The sequence below is a fragment of the Microtus ochrogaster genome, chromosome 10, assembly GCF_000317375.1.
Source record: "Microtus ochrogaster isolate Prairie Vole_2 chromosome 10, MicOch1.0, whole genome shotgun sequence".
In the NCBI taxonomy this organism is placed as follows: Eukaryota; Metazoa; Chordata; class Mammalia; order Rodentia; family Cricetidae; genus Microtus; species Microtus ochrogaster.
This window is the reverse complement of record NC_022016.1, coordinates 63,273,931-63,289,624: the sequence shown is the minus strand read 5'-3', so window position 1 is coordinate 63,289,624 and position 15,694 is coordinate 63,273,931. Positions and strand designations below refer to the sequence as shown.

Sequence of the window (15,694 nt, the reverse complement as noted above, 5' to 3'; positions counted from 1 at the left end):
GCTACTGCATTGCCACTTCTGGTCGCTGAAGGTGCTTGCAGTGCGGATATGAAGGGTGCTAGCAAGGTGAAGTCAGGGTTCAGAGGTCAGATGTCATGGGTTGGGGAGAAGGCAGGAAGGGAGCTCAGGGTAGACTCAGGTCAAAGAGTTGGAGTGGAAGGGGTCAGAATCTGAATAAGAGCTCCCAGGCCTGAGGGTACCAGCGGCAATGGGAATCTTTTTTTGTTTTTTGGTGTGTTTATTTATTTATTAAGGATTTCTGCCTCCTCCCTGCCACCGCCTCCCATTTCCCTCCCCCTCCCCCATCAAGTCCCTCTCCCTCATCAGCTTGAAGAGTAATCAGGGTTCCCTGCCCTGTGGGAAGTCCAAGGACCGCCCACCTCCATCCAGGTTTAGTAAGTTGAGCATCCAAACTGCCTAGGCTCCCCCAAAGCCAGTACATGCAGTAGGATCAAAAACCCATTGCCATTGTTCTTGAGTTCTCAGTAGTCCTCATTGTCTGCTATGTTCAGCAAGTCCGGTTTTATCCCATGCTTCTTCAGACCCAGGCCAGCTGGCCTTGGTGAATTCCCGATAGAACATCCCCGGCAATGGGAATCTTTATTCCATCTCTAAAGGAGGGCCACCTTCTCTCCATCCTCCCCAGACCACTGCCCCTTGTCCCCAACTATTCTGAGTGTGTAGGGACAAGTGCCGAAGTACACGGGTGGGGGTGGATATCACAGTCATTCCTAGTACTGATTAAGGATTTCTGCATGTCTTTAACCTTAGCAATCTTTCCTTAAACTATACAGTGTGGCTTCCCTTAACGCTTACTGAAGAGACAATGTTTTAAAATTCTTATGAGTGTGTTTACACGTTTGAGATGTGTAAACTGTGAGAACTGATAGAATCCTTAGAGTTACCTAAATTACTTAGATTTGATTAATATGATAATGGAAGCCCAGAGTTTCATCACTAGAATTGTCAACATTATGGACAGAAAATTCAGCCCTAATAAAGAATGCATTGGCTTATATGACTGAATAGTGTAGAGGCATTGGCTCTAGGTATGGCTTGACCTAACTGCTAAACTGCTCATCCAAAGCTCTGAGTCTTTTTCATGTTCTCCTTCCGTCTTTCTCAGGATTCTCCCACCCCTAGGATTCTAGCATCTATTCCTGTAGCCTCGTGCAGTCTCTCTGATTCCAGATCTTACATCACTGATAAGAGTGACAGCAGACAGGGGGATCATTTCCATCAAAGTCTTTCAAACGTCGTTCCCATCTCATTGCCTCGACCCAGTTTCCAGTTGGGCGTTCTAACTCACATGGCAGGGGAAACAAATAAAATGGCTTTAACAAGATAGTGAACCAGGAAGGATGCCAGCAAGGATGAGTGGATAATTAAAAAGTAGTGTATATATGTTATTTGACTTAGCTTTATAAAGAAAGATCCTGGAGAGGATGTGGGATAAAGGGAACACTCTTCCATTGCTGGCGGGAGTGAAAACTTATACAGTTGCTTTGAAAATCAGTATGGCGATTTCTCAGAAAATTAGGAAACAATCTACCTCAAGACCCAGCAATACTACTTTTGGGTGTATGCCCAAAGGGAGCTCAATCATACCACAAGTACATGTGCTCAACTATGTTCATAGCATAGCATAATTCATAGCTATTATTCACAATAGCCAGAACCTGGAAACAACCTAGATGCTCCTCAACTGAAAATGGATAAAGAAAATTTGGTACATTTACACAATGGGTTACTACTCAGTGGTAAAAAATAATGACATCTTGAAATTTGCAGGCAAATGGATGGATCTAGAAAAAAACCATATTGAGTGAGGTAACCCAGACCCAGAAAGACAAATATAATATATACTCATAAGTGGCTTTTAGACATAAAACAAAGAAAACTAACCTACAGTCTACAACCCCAGAGAATCTAGACAACAAAGAATACCTTAAGAGAGACATACATGGATCTAAATAGGAAGAAGAAAAAGACAAGATCTCCTGAGTAAATTGTGAGCATGGGGGGGGGGGTCACAGAAGAGAGTAGAAGGGGAGGGGGAGGGAGAGAGGGGAGCAGAGAAAAATGTATAGTGCAATAAAACTAATAAAAAAAGAAAAGGAAAAAAAAGAAAAGGGAAACAAGATGTAATTATGACATTTGCAGGAAAATGGATTGATCTGGATATCATCACATTAAGTGAACTAAGTCAGACTCAAAGCCAAATATCACATTTCTCTCACTATTTAATATATTTATATTTTCTCTCTGCATATGTAACATGAAAGTAGAGGGGGCATTTTGTGGAGGAAAGAAAGTGTCTGGAAGGAGTGAGGGGGCTAAAAGGGAAGGGAATGGGGAGACAAACACTTGCAACAATTCACGCTATCTCTGTGTGGAGTCTAGATTCAAATCAATCTATCTATCTATCTATCTATCTATCTATCTATCTATCTATCATGTTTATCTACCTAATCTATTATCAATGTCTGATTATTATCTATATCATCTATCTGGCATCTATTTTCTACTTAGTCTATTTTGGGCATGAAGCCATAAGAGGGACCATTCAAGGGTAGAATGCAGAGCAAGGGCAAAGAAGACAGGATAATGCGGGGGGCAAATATGAACAAAGTATAATGACATATAGATATGAAAATAGCATAACAAAGCCCTAAAACTATAAAATTTTAAAAAATCAACAATTTTAAAAATTGCTTTTTAAGACTGAGACTCAAAAGATGGCTCTGGGGTTAAGAGCACTTGTTGCTCTTGCAGAAAACCAAGGTTTGATTCCCAGCACCCATGCAGTGCTCACAACCAACAATAACTCCAGCTCTAGGGAAAGTGATGCCCTCGTCTGACCTCTGCAGGCACACACAGTACACAATAAATACATACAGGCAAAACACTCACACATAAAATAAAATAATTCTCAAACTGGCTTTAAGACAGTCAGACGCAATTCCTGAAATTTGAGGTGAAGTGAATGACAGCAAAATCATGTGGGTCATGGGTTCAGTTCTCAGCACCCATGTGGCAGCTTGCAGCTGTCTGTAAGTTCAAGGGCACCAGCCACACACACGGTGCGCATATACACATCTATTAAACACTCATATGCATAAAAATAAAAAAATCTCAAAGAAACTATTAGGGAGAAGGCTGGAGAGATGGCTCAGCAGGTAAGAGTGTTTGCTGTTCTCACAGAGGTCTTTGGTTGAATTCAGCTCCTGGCACCCACATGGAGGTTCATAACTCTAGTTCCAGGGGATCAGACACTGTTTTCTGGCCTCTGAGGGCTGCTGTATTCACATGATACATAAGAACCCCCCCTCCATTTCTCTCTCTTCCTCACACACATGAAAATAAATAATTAATTAAAGAAACCGCATGGGAGCTGGGCGGTGGTGGCGCACGCCTTTAATCCCAGCACTCGGGAGGCAGAGGCAGGCGGATCTCTGTGAGTTTGAGGCCAGCCTGGTCTACAAGAGCTAGTGCCAGGACAGGCTCCAAAGCTACAGAGAAACCCTGTCTCGAAAAAAAAAAAAAAAAAAAAAAAAAAGAAACCGCATGAGTTAGAATGAAGATGAATTTTCAGACAAATCCTGCAGTTCTAGTGAAGAAAGAGGAGAGCCATGGATATCAGGAAGACCAACAAGAGATGTTCCAGGGCAACAGTTTACCCTGGTCAAGCATCTGGTGACAGAGGAGGGGAGCTTAGAAGCCAGGTTGCTTCAGTGAGAACTTGCAGACAGAGCACTTAAGGTCATGCTCACACACCCAGGTGAAGCAATGGGCTTGCTTTGCTCTGTTTATTCTCTTGTTCTGCTTATTAAGAAAAATGAACAAAGTAGGCTTTCCCCACTTCTTCACAGTCCTGAAGGCCATTGTCTGAATTATGGAACTGTGTTTGATCTAACATCCTATGGCCACAAGCTAAGACTGTCACCAGACAGCATCTGAGGCCTCTAAGGGGCCACTCCACTGTCTTCTACCTGCTTACCTGGTGTACCAAAAGTGTCTTGATTACGACTTTCTTTTCTTCTGGTCTCATAAAAAACCTCATTGAACCCTTAGCACTTTGGATATGGTAAATGGGTGACCTGAACCTGTGCTCCTGGCCATGGTGACTTAAATTTGACCCTAGAATAAACTATCTTCAGTTCGTTTGAGGTGAGAGCCCCATTTCTGCATTGCCATGGTGCTTCCTGACATGGCATCTCTAAGTTCTTGGGGTCTCCATGTTAATTTTGGCCTCTCTCTCATGGCTTCATACTGTGACCTCTCAGGGGCAGCTTACAGGGACTCTAGCTTTGTCACAGGCTGCTCTGGCCTCACAGGAGTTCCTCAGAAACATCAGGAGAAGCTCTTGCTTATCCTCTGTGTGCCTGCAATGTCAGCCTCACAGAGAGGGCACAGATTTCTGCCACTGACTTGAGCAGTATCCAGGCACTTCAGACTGTGGCTTTAGCAGCCTGTAGGTGACCAGAAGGCTGAACACAGGGCAACGAATCTCCAACTCTGTGAAGCAGTTCACCAAGTGTCCTTGAGTGGGCAAGACCCAGGGCTCTCTCCTCAAACAAAAGCCCTTGAATCTGAGATAGATGGAGGTCTGGCTGATTCCTGAGATGTCCTTAGAGAATATTTTCTATTTTTTTTCAGTTCAAAGTATTTGGCTGTGGGGTGTGCGTGCATGCACGCATGTGTGCGTGTGTTACTAGGACTTGAACCTAGAGATCCTCATATTCTAAACAAAAACTTGGCTTCTCTTTCTTTACCTTTTGTTTTTTTTTGAGATGGCATCTCTGCTTGTAACACTGGCTGGTCTGAAACTTGCTATGTAGACCAGGCTGGCCTCAAACTTGCAGCTATTGTCCCGTCTTTGTTTCTTAATTGCTGGAATTACAGTATTGCACCATTATACTAGCTCTCTGGCTCCTTGTGTGTGTGTGTGTGCACATGCACATATATGAATATGTGTGTGTATGTTTGTATGTGGTGTGTGTGTGCACATGCACATATATGAATATGTGTGTGTATGTTTGTATGTGGTGTGTGTGTGTGTAGGCCAAAGGACAACCTCAAGTATTTTTTAACTTTCTTTTTTAATTTATTCTTTTACATCATGCATTATCCCATTCATTACCCTGTTCCTTTGTACCCACCCTCTGCCCTTGCAATCTCCCAAAATAAAATAAAATTTAAGATAAAAAAGAAAAATCAGTCTCATCATGGAAGCTGGAGTATGACACAGTGAGTTTTATGCAGTAAACCCTTGTATCCATGTATCTTTACCTGAAAGTGTTCATTGCAAAGAGTTATTGGTCTGGTTTGAGGCCTCTGGTTTCTGCCACACTTCGATGCTGGGACTCATTGGGACTCCTCTTGGCTATCCTGTTGCTGTCCTGTGTCATGGAGCTCTTATAGTTTGGGTTTGCAGGATAGGCCTCTTCACTTGCTCCAGCGATGGATGTTGGGGTGGGTCAACATACAACCCTGGTTCTGGCCTTGGGTATTTTCAGGGTTGGCCAGCCCTCCAGCTCTCCCCTGTCTTCACCAGGGTGGGCTCCAGCACTGCCTTGGCTAGTTCAAGCCTTGCAGCCGAGAGCAAGGGGCGGGGCCATTTCTCCCACTTTCACATTCTCAGGGTCAGTTCTCCCACACCCACACCTTTAGGGCCAGCTCTCCTGTGTTGCCCAGGCACGGCATAGGGGCCACTCTCCCAAGAAAGTGCAGCTGGTGCAGGACAGGGGCAACTCCTCCACTCTTAGGACCTCAGGGTCCGTTCTCCCACCTGCCCTGGGCATTGATGGGAAGCATCTCTCCCTTGTCCATGCTGTCATATGGCAGATGAGGGGTAGGGCTAGGTTTCCCATGTTCATGTTCTTAGGGAGGTTCACTTGCTCCCCAGTCAGTAGGATCAGCTCTACTGTGCTGCCCAGGCAAACCTCAAGTATTATTTGCCAGGCACTATTTATACCCATTTGAGAGACAGGGCCTAGAGCTTGGCAAGTAGGCAAGGCTTGTTGGTCTGTGAACCCCATGGATCCACTTGTCTCTGCCTCTCTGGCGCTGGGATTACAAGTGTGCACCACTATACCTGGCTTTCTTACATAGATTCTGGGGATTGTCTTTAGATCCTTGTGTATGCAAGCCAAACACTTTACCAACTGGGCCATCTCTATAGCCCTTGGCCTCTTTTAATGGTACTCTCTCTCCAACAGCAGCACCTTTTTTGGTTATACATGCTCTTTTTTTCTGGAAATGCTATATGCTTTTCCAGATCCTGTTCTGCTTTCTAATCCCAATTCTCACTGCAAAAACTGGCTAAAACCAGCCAGCAATACCCATGCCACTGCCTGAATGCCTTAAGTTTCTTCCATCAGATAAACTCGTCTCTTCCACAAAGTCTAAGACAAGTTCTTTACCGGATTATAACGTAATGGCTTCTAGTCTAGTTCCCAACAGAGTCCTCACTTCCACCCGACTCCTCAAAAACACAGCCTTTGCTGTCTGCACCCCTGATAGCATGGTGGTCTCTTAAGTTCTTGCCAGAATTTCCCATTAAGCTCCACCGAAGACAACATTCTAGACTTTCCTGCTCCCTGAAACTTCCCCAAACTCTTTCACAATAATTCCAATGTCTTCTGAACCACATCATCAAGCTCCACTTCTCACTACCAATAGTCTGTGTTAGTCAGTGTGGCGGGTTGCATGAGAACAGCCCTATAGCTGAATACCTGGTTCACAGTGAGCGGACCATTTGGGAAGGATTAAGAGGTGTTGCTTTATTGGAGGAGGTGTGTCACTGGGGGGCAAGCTTTGAGGTGTCAAAAGCTCTGCCATTCCCAATAGCTCTCTCTGTCTGGTGCTTGTGGATCAGGGTATTGGCCTACCTGGTGGTCATGGACTCACCTTCTGAACCATAAGCCCCCAATAAATTCTCTCTCTCTTTTCTATAAGCTGCCTGGTCATAGTGTCTTACCACAGCAACAGAAAAATAACAAGACCTTTCTGCTGCTGCCATAACACTTGAGATAACTTAAAAGACCTAAATTTTTCTTTTGGCTCATGGTTTGGGTCTGTTATGAGGCCACTGACAGTGCAGGACAACACAGCTCTCAGATCATGGCAGGCAGAAGACTGAGAATGAGCCGCACAGGTCCCAGTACACACTTTAGGGAAGTCCCCAGAGGCCTTACTTCCTTCTGTAACGCCCAGCTACTGAAGGTTGCATCTCTTTCCAATAGCACCATCAGCTGGGGACCAAGCCTTCAATACAGGGCGTGTTTAGGTTCCAAACCATAATGAGAAAAACTCTATCCATTTAGTAGTCCCTTCTCAATCTCCCCTTCTCTGTCCCTGGAAAACTCTAGTCTGTTTCGTGTCTCTATGGATTTGCCTCTTCTGGACATTCCACACAAACAGAACCATACCCAGTGGAGTCTTTTGTGACTGGTATGCGTTTAAGGCTCATCCTTTTTTTTATCATCAAACACTGGTCCATTGCTTGAACAAACCAAAATTTGCTTAAGGATCACCTTATCAACCCACAGTTCTTTTCTTGTTAACCCCTTTTCTTGTTAACGTGCTGCTGGGAACATCTGCATCTAAGTGTTTTGTATAGACATTCTCTTGAACATCTATCTAGGAGAGAATTGCTGGGTATCTATTGATTTTTGTAGGGTGTCACATGATCTTGTTTACACACTGAGCTAGGGAGCCTGGGAGGTGCTGGGAGCGAGCGAGGCTATTTCCTTCAGCGTTTCTCACTCTGATTGGCAGGATCCTATCACTCACGCTAACCTGGCTTCCCCGGGACACTTGCTGACCATGGAGCGGATCCGAAGTGTGGAGCTGGGTCCCTCGCCTGACTGGTTTAGGGTCTCCTCTAGTCAGGGATGGTCTCTTCACGCAGACTCCTTCACTGCTTCTCCAGTAGTCGAGGGCTCAAAACCAACCCAGCAGAGGAAGAAGAGAAGCAAGCAGCATTCAGCTCCAAGACCGCCAGCACTGGCTAGTGCTCTGCCCTCTGAGCTTTCGCGCAAGCGCGGCATCCCAACCCCCAGCGAGGAGGCGGGGAGTGGGCGGGGCTGGCGTCCTCCAGGCCAATCGAAAGCGAGCGCCCCCGCCCTCGGCGCTCTGTGGACCGAGCTTGACCCCGGTCGCGAACTGGGGGGCGTGGCCGTGGAGGGGGCGTGGTTGCGGGCTGGAGGCGGGTCCAGGGGCTGTCAGTCGGCGCCCGCCGCCGCTGCTGCTCGCACGCCGGGCCTCCGGAGCCGCCTCAGCCCAGCACAGGTAAGGCCGCCGCGCTGCAGCGCCGTCGCGTCTCTGGGGACCGCTGTCCGCGGGCCGTGTCAGCGCCGCGCCGCCCAGGGGGCGGGTCCACGGCCTCCCCTCCCCCACGACGCCCCTCGGACCCTGACTGTCCGCACGCTTGCGGGGATGCGGGGTGGGGGCTTTGCTCTCACACCTGTCCCCTCGTTGCGCTGGCGGGCAGTTCTTGGAGACCCCGCGCAACCCCGGGCGGGGAAAGTTTGTTGACATCCGAGCCCCGCGGGGAGCGGGCGGCTGAGCCGCGGGGATGCGCCTTGGGCAGCAGCGCGGCCGTGGCCTGGGTGGCCCGCGTGGCTCGGGTCCAGAAGTCCTGCTGAGAGCCGCGCGGGGTCCGAGGCTGCTGCGGGCGCGGGTCTCCGCGTTAGCCCGGGTCTCAGCGCTCTGCCCCCTCCTCGTGTCTTAGCGTTGACATTTAGACGCGGTGGGCGAATTTACTTCGCTTTTTCCTAATACCTCATGTTTGTGAGGTGCCTTGCCAGGCCTGATTAGTTAATTAACAAGGTGGGAAAAGCAAGATAGACCCTGATATGAATGGTCAGTGCCTTTAGCAACTCCTTAAAATCCGCTTAGAGTACTGGCTGTAAGAGAGGTTTTTGGCCAAGGACAGCCCCGGAGTCTTCTGGTTGCTCCAGAGGGCTTAGGTACTTTGTGCAACGCTGTCCCTATGTATGGAGGCTCTAAGGTCTAAGGAAGGCTCTCCAGTTTTCTAAACATAAGCAGAGGAGGAAATGGACGCTGAGGAAGCAGTCTACCAAAAAACAGAGGTTCAAGTAAGTTTGGCCCCATGTCTGCTACCAGGTTACCCGTCCTGAGCAGAAAACCTCTCCTCTTCCTCCTCCCTCTCTGCCTTCCCAGGAGGGTTGTATCCACAAGGTAGGCACGACTGATTCCCCTTTCAGCCTGAAGACCTCTTGTTACCTGTACTCTTACCGACCCGCCTAGGGACATCCTCTCAAAAAGGCTTAATTAACACTTTCATCTGCCCATTAAGCAGTGGACCTTGAAATCCTTTGTAATCAGGCGCCGTTGTAGTGCCGAATCTTTAATAATACCTAATTCATTTTAATAGTGTTTCTATAATAACCTTTCTATTAGTATGCCAGCCTTGCAACACCAGGACTGTATTAGAAGCAGCAATTTACTAGAAATATTGTCACAGCAAAAAAAATCTCTCTAACAGATTTGCAACCCACGTTACTTAGATAATTACTGCTAGAGGGCATAAGTTATTTTTCTTTTTAATATTTGGTGCAGTAGGTGTTACAGTGGTTTTGATCTCTAAGGTCTTTCTGAGGTTGTTTGTCCCAGTAGAAATGGTGTCAGCCACTATGAAACTTGATTTATTTTTTGATAGAAATCATATGAGTTCCATACTGATAACTTTTTGGGCAAGACTCTAAGCTAATATCATTTGGCTTTGTTTTTCTGACTTATATCAAAACGAAGATTTTTAAAAACATATTTAGAGGGGTCTATTAAAGCCCCATTGATGTTGATAGCGTATTTTATTATTAAAACATAACCTGTGGTGGTCTATATAAACCCCATGATTTCCCTACTGAGAAGGTTCAACTGGTACCCCACATTTCAGACAAGGTGTCTGAGGCCCGTTGTTTAATTCAGGTCGGACAATGAAGTCACAGATTCTAACACTGGTAGCCTGAGTTCAGAGTCCAAGGCTAGCCAGTGTGTGGTCGTGCCTCTCCAGACTCCTCTTTCCACGGGTATTGATTTCTCCTTGCTGTTCACACAGTGTCACATTCTGCACCACAGGGAGGAAGTGGGTACTTCACAGCATCGCATCAGCACTCGGGTAGGAGTTCTTATGACGTTCTCCATGTTGCCACCAAAATTCTATGATCTTGAGACCAAACGTCATCTTCCTCCCTTCCATCGCTTTGCCCATGGGATAGCAGTCAAGGAAGCAGATAAGTTAGCTATCCTTAATCCTGGGAGCTGGAGCGATGAGTTAGTACACACAGACCTGAATGTCCTCTTTCTTAAGCGAGAGGAAGATCCAGTACGAATGGTTAATATGTATGTGGATGAGGAACAAGAACTGGAAGGCTATACAGTGGAAGAGAGGCTTTGTAAAGCATCTTTTTTTTAAAAAAACTATATTTATTTACTTATTTTGTGTGTGTGTGTGTGTGTGTGTGGAAGAGAGTGAGGACAAGATTCTCACCTTTCACCACATGGGTCCTAGGCATTGAATGTAGGTCATGAGACTCAGTGCAACTGCCTTAGAGCCATCACACTGGCCCACATTGTTACTTTTATAATAATAACCCAAAGAGCAGTAAAGCCAGAAGAGAGTTAATTTTATAGATTTGGGATAGCATGTGTGGTACTGTGTACGAGGCATCTGTGAGGAACCCTTGGCATTGGCATCATTTTGCAGGAGACAGATGATGCCAGGACCTAAACTACAGACCAGTGGGTTCCCAGAATCATGGTATATAGGTTTTGGAGGATATGTTAAAAGCCATTTAGGAGGCTGGGTAAATGACTTAGTGGGCAAAGTACTTGGTGTGCAAACATGAAGAACTGAGTTCAGATGTTCACATAAAACAAGGATGTGTGCCATGATCACTGGGGTGCAGACATGTGGATCCTGGGGCTCCTGGCCAGGGCTGGGAATGTAGCTTAGTGATAGAATGCTTGCCTGACGTGCACGAGGAGCCAAGCTAAGTTTCCAGTGCCACAAAAGAGTGATAGAAAGATATAGAGTGATGTCTCTATCTCTGTCTGTCTGTCTGTCTGTCTGTCTGTCTGTCTGTCTGTCTGCTTGTTCTAGTTTGAGGGATGGGAAATTGTGGTTTGTGCTCTTGAAAGATACTCTGTTGTCAGTGTAAATGAAAAGGGGATTAGAGGAGAGATGCTAAGCCAGGGAGACATTAGGAAGCCAAGGCTAGAATCTAGGATGTGGTAATCTAGGGTGAGACAGACGGTGGTATAGGGTGGATCTAGGAAGAAATAGACCCCAGATGACAAGCCATGCACACAGCGACTGCCTGCCTGTAATGTCAGGAATACAAGAGGACAGAGGCTTGCCAGATCCACTGATGGAGTTGACAAGTTCCAGAAGCCATTCTGCATGTGTATCCCCAAAGCTATGTGTTGGGGTGAGGCTAATGAAAAGCCTCTACAGAAGATAGGTTTCTTTCTTCACGTGAAGGGAGGGTACCACTTAGTTTGAGTGGGAAACTCCCTCTGTGTAGTGAAGAAACCTTGGTATCCCCCGTGGGGGCTGCTGTCTCTGATGCTGGCTGGCTGTTGTACTTCTTGGCTAAGCCAATACTGGTTATTCTAGCCTCTGAAGTGTGGAGGTGGCAGAGAGTAGGCCCTGAACCAGAGCAACGGTCTCACTACCCCATTTAATGATGGAGAAAGTAGGCGTGAAGAGTCTGGGTGTAAAGGCTATTATTATTATTATTATTATTATTATTATTTTGATGTTATTGCCCAGAGAAGGAATAGAGATATGACTGTTTTGAAGTGGAACCATTAGAACACATTGGCAATTTTTTTTTCCTGATTTGGTTGGAGAATGTTCTTGTGGGGACTGTGTCCTCCAGCGACCCTCTTTTTTTTTTTTTTTTTTTTTGTGGTTTTTCGAGACAGGGTTTGTCTGTGGTTTTGGAGCCCGTCCTGGAACTAGCTCTTGTAGACCAGGCTGGCCTCGAACTCACAGAGATCCGCCTGCCTCTGCCTCCCGAGTGCTGGGATTAAAGGCGTGCGCCACCACCGCCTGGCTCCAGCGACCCTCTTAAACCTGTGCTGGAGAGCCGGTGTGCGTCATGGGCTGTGCTGGGAAAGCCGCTGGGGAGCTTGTCTTTCCAGCTGAAACTCAGATTGTGTGGTGCTCCATGAGGCTGGGTGAGATGTTTGGATGACCACACTGACTGGAAAACAGGATAATGTGGGGGAAGCAAATGAGATTTGCACAGGAAACCGCAAAGACAGAGGATACAGTTGGGAATGCTGAGTTCACTTTTCTCTTGGTACTTTACATATTTCTGGCTTAAAATGCAACGTTTCTTAAATCTTTATATTTATAAATTCATACGTTGAAATATATTGTCTAATTATGTGGGAACAAACAGTATAAATCTCTCTTTCTGTCCCCCCTCCTTCCCCTCTCTCTCTCTGCTCAAAGACTTTGGTCTTGCTTTTTCAATCTCGGTTTGTCCACAACTTCTGATTTTGTCCCTCCCTCTCCCCCATTTGGTAATATCCAGATACATGGTTGGCTGTTACAGCTAGGAATGGTCTGTATGCTTCCTGGCAGTGGGTAGAGACCAGAGATGCTGCTGAACATTCTAGGACACACAGCACCATGTTTTCCCCACCACGAAGAACCATGCAGCCCAACATGTCATGGTCTTAAAGGTGGAGAACATCACGATATGTGATTATGCAGATTCTCATCAGGAGCAAGCTGAGGTTAAGGGAAGAGGAAGGGGAAGAAAACAAAGTGTTTCTTTCCCTCTTTGGAGTGTCACATCTGAAATCCAGAAGGAGACCCAGCTAAGTGAGCTGCCACCGGGGAGCTCTCTCAATAGCTTGATTGCTCAACTCGGTAGTTTGGAACAGGAAGTGGAGGCCCTTGCAGCAGCAAGAGGCTGGGGGGGGGGAATGATTTGTGGAGGCATTCGGGTTTATATGCTGGGAAGAGCTGCTGGGTCCCATCAGAATGAGCTTTTAAAGTTCTAGGCGAGTTTTCAAAGCTTGTCTTGTTGAAGACATCGAGTGTGGTGCTTGGAAGATACAGTCTCTCCTGTGGCAGTGCATGGCCTTGTGGAAGGCTGTGGACCTGAAGGCCCGTGTACTTTCTGGATTGTCCAGAGAAGACAGCCAGCAGCATTAGTTTGTTTTCAGGTTGATTTGTCCTCTCCCCACTTCCCCTTCACAACCATTTTTAATTATAGAAAATGTTAAACATATATAAAAATTGAGAACATAGTGTAAATCCTGTCTGTATACTGTCCATCTTTAGTGATTGTCACTTACTGACTAATTGTGATCTTCATACCATGTCCGAATGTCCCCTCTTGCTTTCCTGGTCTTGGGGATCAAACCACAGGTCTTGCACATACTAGACAAGCTCTTCCATTGGGCTACATCCCTAGACTATTTTATCCTCCCCCCTTTTCTTAAATGTGGATAGAGAGTAAAAAGCTTCTAGTCCTCTGCTTGGGCAGTCAAGGAGATAGTAGTTTTGATTCTTCAGTCTCCCTAGAGGAAAGCCAATGAGGGAACATGCCACAGTTAGACGAGCCACGAGGGCCTGACTGTAATAGGAATAGGCTAGGTAAATTAGGCATGGGGCTGTGGGGGTGGAGCTTGGCTCTTCTTGGTGAGTGAGCACAAGCTGTCAGGGACAGTTCATTTCTTTTGAATCCCCTGGCTAGAGAAGCTTACCTGGAATGCTCTCCTGGCAGAATCCCACGTAAGGATCTAGCCACAGAGGCTTGTGTTTCTGGAGACAGCTTAGATATGGTCTCCTTCCTGTTTCACTCTGGGCATGCATGGGTGGAGAGCGCTGAGTGTTCAGGACAGCCTCTGGCTCCCTTCCGATGGCTTTGCATGGAGCAGCTCCTCTCTAGAAACATAAGCTGGAGAGGCAGGCACTTCATAGTCTGAGAGGCCCTTTGTGGCAGTCACTCTATCCTTGTATCTGCAGCAGAGGAAGGCCTCCTCCTGCAGCCTCAGTAGCCCACCCCATGCAACGACAGCCAGCTCTGCAGTTTTACTTTGCATTCCAGCTTGCTTTTCTCAGCAGCGTCTCCCTAACCTGAAGAGCCATTGGTTTAGGCCATCAGGGCCGTGGCATGCCTTTACTTGACCCAGCGTGGTGTTGTAATCTACACGTAAAAATGGCTTCAAGAGTTGAGAGAGTTCTTGAATAATCATTTAATTAATGTCTATGAATTTTAATTAGTATGGGTTTCTACAGACCTTGACCTCCCAGACCAAGTTCATGAGCAGTTATATTGGCATGGAGACCTGGGTCCCTGCAGAGCTGTGTTTTCTGTTCTTACTTTGTTTACTGAATGCAATTACCCTCTCCTCATTCCACAGAAGGTCGTGTGGTGTCAGCTTGCCATGAACACTCTGTGTAGTGTGGTTCTTAGCTCTTCATGTCTGGGGCAAAGTGGCTTGTCTGCTTAGTTTCTAGTGTCTGGTCTGTGCCAGGGTCATATGCCAACCTTATTACTTACATTGACTCTAACCTTTAGATGTTTTCTAGGTAGAAATCAGGATTCCCATTTTATAGATGGGCAAATCGAGGAAGGTTTAAGAAGGCTCAGGGTGTAGCACTGGACCTTAACAGATGCTTTGACTATAAATCCCAGGTGATTCCCACACAGCCCTTCTCACCCTCACAGCTCAAGTTGGTGGGAGACTGACAGGTTGGTGGGGAGATGGAGGCAAGTGCCATGGAGGGGGACTGAGAGTTATGTTTACTGAAGTAATGAAATCTTCACACTGAGGCCCCTGGGAAACATTGCTTTTGAGTGTGGCAAATTGCCTACGTCTTATTTTAGAGCAGACTATATAAAGCAGAAGTTGCACAGGAGTAGCCCTGAGCCAGGTTCGGTCAGCAGATGTGTTTTATATAGTTGATAGAGTTTTTCTTAATCACAAAATTGCATTAGTTGTCATCGTGTAGAGTGTGAAAGTGGGAGCCTTGGCCTTTCTCAGGCACCAGGTCTGCAATCCTGTCCAGAACCGCCTAGCAGCTGCTGTTGCTAGGTACAGTGAGGTCTCCACTCTGCCCTTGCCACCTATTTATGCTACCTGCCAGGACTCTCTCAAAGTGTCTGAGCAGGGCCGCCCTGATGGAAGTTATGCACTCTCTCAGCCAGGGCCAGAGGTCTGTCAGAGGGTTGGAGTGAGCAGATGGCAGAGGTGGTGCCTGACCTCAGCAGCTCTTGGTCTTAGGAAGTACCAGGAAAGTTGTATTTGTTGAGGTAGGAAGTACACCTGACATTAAAGCTTTATCCCTTTGCAACACTGAGAACTAAGGTGCATACAGCTTGAGGAAGAAACCCTTTTGGGTATAATTAGGATCAGAGAACAAAAGAGAGACTGCAGAATGAGTGACAGACAAGCCGCCATGTTTGTAGGGAGCAGTATGTTTGTGGGAAGAGGAGAGCCTTTGGACTCTGAAGCAGCTCATCCAGAAGTGTCCTAGGCGTTCACATGCCAGGAGGAACCTCATCCTAATGCCATGGCTGGGTGGGAGAACAGTTTGTTCAGTAACAGTGAAGAAAACAAACTTATAGGCTGTTTGAATCAAAATTACAATGGAAACATTAAAATGTTTCATGCACCATTAAAATTTAAAAAAAAA

At 46.5% G+C, this 15,694-nt stretch overlaps 1 protein-coding gene across 1 annotated transcript in view; it reads left to right on the top strand.

The window, feature by feature from the left end:
• Nucleotides 1-8,244: 8,244 nt before the first annotated feature.
• The window catches only part of Hivep3 (human immunodeficiency virus type I enhancer binding protein 3), a 412,482-nt gene continuing 405,032 nt past the window's right edge, over nt 8,245-15,694 (top strand). Inside the window, exon 1 of the mRNA XM_026782346.1 lies at nt 8,245-8,295. The gene's annotated coding sequence lies outside the window, so the exon portion shown is untranslated. The remainder of the gene's footprint in view (nt 8,296-15,694) is intronic.